Source organism: Prionailurus viverrinus, chromosome D2 (genome assembly GCF_022837055.1).
Source record: "Prionailurus viverrinus isolate Anna chromosome D2, UM_Priviv_1.0, whole genome shotgun sequence".
Classification (NCBI taxonomy): Eukaryota; Metazoa; Chordata; class Mammalia; order Carnivora; family Felidae; genus Prionailurus; species Prionailurus viverrinus.
The window spans coordinates 49,014,259-49,018,298 of record NC_062571.1 but is presented as its reverse complement, the minus strand read 5'-3'; the positions used below and the strand labels follow the sequence as shown (position 1 = coordinate 49,018,298).

Sequence of the window (4,040 nt, the reverse complement as noted above, 5' to 3'; positions counted from 1 at the left end):
CAGAAAGAACTAGTTTTGTCAGAAGGGATTCCGTAGTTTGTCTGCACGTCTAGCCTCTAGGGTTTGACATAATTAAAGAGCTTTCCTTTTCCTTGAGTGTGCACACACATGCACACACGCACAACATACATGTGTACACACACAACACTCTGGGTACTGTGCTAAGCTACCTCTGGCCCCGCATTAGTCACATTCTTTCCTACAGCACCATGCCCTCCTCTCTCTGGGCTGATTGTCTTTTATGATTAATGAACATTTTAAATACCCGCAAATTCTGCCGACCGGCTTTGAAAAGCACTAAACAATCTCCCAGCTGTCGTCAGGACGGGCTTTGGAGTCCGAGATGAGAAGTACCCAGGGGCATCTGTGAGGGAGGGGCCGGGTGCTGGACACAGGCTACTGGGGTCCAAGCCGTCCAACTTCCTAGCTGTGGGACCCGAAGCAGGTGCCTTATCCTCTCTGAACCGCAGTTTCTCCATTTGTAGCCGGAAATACGATAGCATCTGCTTCTGAGAGTTGGTGTGGGGATTAAATAGTTAGCCCAGAACACTGTTTAGAAGAGCACCTTTGGTGTCATAAGGCAGGAACTCCAGATCCTCCCTCTGTGGGCTCAGACACCCAGGATCTGCAAACTGTCAGGAGGTTTGGAGCTTTGTGCCCACAGCAGCCACACACCAGATTGAGTCTGGGGACTCTAGTGGTCTGAGCCTTTAGTTTCTGGGCCCCTGGGTGCTGGTTCCTTTTTCAATTTCTCGAGTGAAAGTAACCTGTTGGCCCTGTGAACCTTGCTCTTGGACCCTGGCTTGTCTGGCTCAGCATTGACTCCATATCTGCCCAGTTCAGGGGTCTGTCTCATTCCCACCCTTGTTCGGGAGCGGTTTCCACCATACAGATCCTTCCAGAATTGCATTGTTACCATCTCCCAGACTAAGAGCACCAACCCTGTTCAGAAGCTCCTGCGGCCCCAAGATGAGAGGCAGGAAGTCAGAGGAATGGTTCAAAGACTAAGCAAAGTACACCATTTGAACTCCACTGGACAGAGTTTCAGAAACAGTGGCCCCTGGAGAATGGCAAATTCTCATTGGGCCGAACGCAGGGAAATGATCCCGCCCGCCCCACAGGCATCCTGCATGTGGCCCATTTGAATGTGTTGAGATGCACAGTAACCTTGACAAAGATGCAGGAGCGTAATGGCCCAGAGGGATGTGCTCTGACTAGCGTTGCCACCCACGGTCACTGGTGATGACTGCCCTTTGATTGCTGCCCTGGAAGTCCTGAGGGAGTCTTCCTGACCTCCACTCCCCAGGCTCTCCCATGGTGGAAAAAGCCCCCAGATCCCCTATAATAAATCTCTCTGCTTCCCTACATAACCCTGAGCAAAGCCCCTCAGTGACAGCTCTCAGGGTCCAAGGCACCGCCAGCTGGAAAGACCATCCACACTCCTTCCCACATACCCTCTGCAGGAGAATTCTTGCTCACACCAGGTCTCTCCCTGATGCCAAGCCCTTTCTACCTGCAGGCTGGGAGCTCATTTCTCCAGGAAGTCTTTCTTGACCCAAGGACCCAGTTAGGTCTCCCTTCTTCATGCTTGCTACACCGTATGCATCGAACATCCTGCTCGATGTCAAGCTCCGTGAACAAGCAATTATGTCTGTTTTGCACCCCATTGTACCAGCACAGGGCCTATATACATAGACTTTGTATTTATGAATAAAATAGATGAAAAATGTCGAAAGGCTTTGAGATCATGATGCCTGGGATAGGGAAAGAGAATATATGCAGCTCAAATCCCTGAAGTCTGATAAGGAATGCATATTGGCACAGACTCTGAGCTGGGTGGGCTCCACGAGGTACAAAGGTGAGCCCACTAGGAGACCACATCCAGGAGGTGTGAACATGTATAAGCGTCTGGTGGTCTCTATGCAGCTGCATTCTGTTAAGGTTTCTGGTGACTTCTGCCTCCCTTTGTCCCTCTAGGAGCCATATTTGTGCCTGGAGGAAAAAGCAGTGCCAGGAAGGAGACCATTCCCAGATGTCAGGAAAGCCACCTCTGCACTCCGTGGATGGCTTATTTTAGTTCCCGAACTTTCTTTTTCTTTTTTTTTTAATTTTTTTTTAATGTTTATTTATTTCTGAGACAGAGAGAGACAGAGCATGAGTGGGGGAGGGGCAGAGAAAGAGGGAGACACAGAATCGGAAGCAGGCTCCAGGCTCCGAGCTGTCAGCACAGAGCCCGACAAGGGGCTCGAACTCACGGACTGTGAGATCATGACCTGAGCCGAAGTCGGTCGCTCAACCGACTGAGCCATCCAGGCGCCCCTAGTTCCAGAACTTTCAACAAGAGGAACCAGTTGGTATCAGTTCCTTGAACAGCGTACTTAAAGGATGAGTTTACCTCGTTTAACCATTTTTATATATTTCATTAAGGTCTAGGAAAGAAATTTTTTTTTTTTTACTAAACAGAGTAACAGTCCTACCTGTCGTCACCATGAGTGGGGAGAGGGGGAGCTGGAACACCACTGGACGGCCAAGCCCTGTTGAAGCTGTGACCAGGTTTTAGCTTGTGAAAGTTCTGCAAACGTGCTTTTAAAACCCTACACGATTTTGTATAGACTGCACTGGAGAGCGGCAGAGTCCAGCTTTTCCACACCATGTGTCATCTGCGGCTGGCTTACTACCGCTGCCCCTCGGCCCCCCTGGCCCAGGGCTCCTCACCCTCTGCCCCCAGGGTACGTCTGGGGCTATATCTCACCCACCTTCCGAGAAGCAGAGCTGTGGGCAACAAAGCTTAAAGCGGAGAAATCACCAGGAGTATACACACAAAAGCAGGACACAGGAGAGGAGCCAAGAACAAGGATCAAGTGGAAGAAGCCATAGGGAGGGGAAAAAAAAAAAAAAGCCACCAGGTCTATCAGAACAATACTGGACCTCTGCCGCCCTCTAGCAGATGCTGGCCGCACCACCTCCTCTGCCGTGGGACCCCAGGAACAGACAGCAGGCTCAGAAGCTGGGTTCTACCTCAGACACCGCCACTTTCTAGCAGGTGACGTGGGGAAGTTATTGAAAACAGCTGGGCAGTTATCTCATTTGTAAGGAGGGGGTAATACTAGTCTTCACCTCCTGTAAGACTGTTAGGAGGTTTAAATGGCCAAGATGGGGAAACAGGGGACCAGATTTAACCTCCCCCAGCAAGAACCCCTGGGAGGTGGGGGGCAGGTCTGACCAAATAGCTGAAATAACAGCTTTCAACACACAGCAGATCAGACACGAAGTACGGGGATCCCTGAGAGAGAGGAAACAAATGATCTCTCTCATTGCCCATCTCACTGACCAGTTTCCACGGCCCAGGGAGGGGACCCGGGCATGGCTTGCCGACTCTATGAGTTGAGGAGACAAAGCTGAGAGTCTGAAGAAACCAAGGCAGATACTGAGGAACTGGAGCAAGAGAAAGCTGCAAAGAGACACAACCCTAGAGCACTCCAGTGCTCGCTCGGGCAGCACAGATACTCACACTGGAACGACACAGAGAAGTAACATTAGCATGGCCCCTGCACAAGGAGACGCGCAAATTCGTGAAACTCCGGAGAACTCCAGAGAAAGGGTCCCCTTTAAGTATGTAGCAGAGTACCGATCGGCACACGCGTGTGCAGAAACTACCCGAGCCCAGGAGAGGACCACCTGACTCACCGCAGGGCAGGGTACCCAGCACTCACACAGGACGAATAGCGTCTCTTCTCTCAAGGCAGACCGAAAACTTCACAAACCACGAGGCATTTACCTGGAGTCTTGCTTGAGGACTAGGGAATGATTACCCCCAGAGTAAACACAGTTTCAGCCCCCCTAAGAAACTGAAAGGCATGACCCAAAAGGGTCAAACTCTTTCTGAGTAACTTAACGGTATCCCAGGACTAAGCTCCAAAAAACATGCAGTAAAACAAAAATATCCAGCACACAACATAAAAAGTAACAATGTGCAGCATTCCATAAAAAAATAAAATAAAATGGCCACCCATGCAAAGGGGCAGGGAACATAACCCATA

The 4,040-nt window shown here is 50.4% G+C and overlaps 1 non-coding gene across 1 annotated transcript; it reads left to right on the top strand.

Moving 5' to 3' along the window:
• Nucleotides 1–3,482: 3,482 nt before the first annotated feature.
• Nucleotides 3,483–3,592, top strand: LOC125148521 (U6 spliceosomal RNA). Its single transcript, XR_007145603.1, has one exon. It is a non-coding gene; the product is annotated as a U6 spliceosomal RNA (small nuclear RNA).
• Nucleotides 3,593–4,040: the final 448 nt, after the last annotated feature.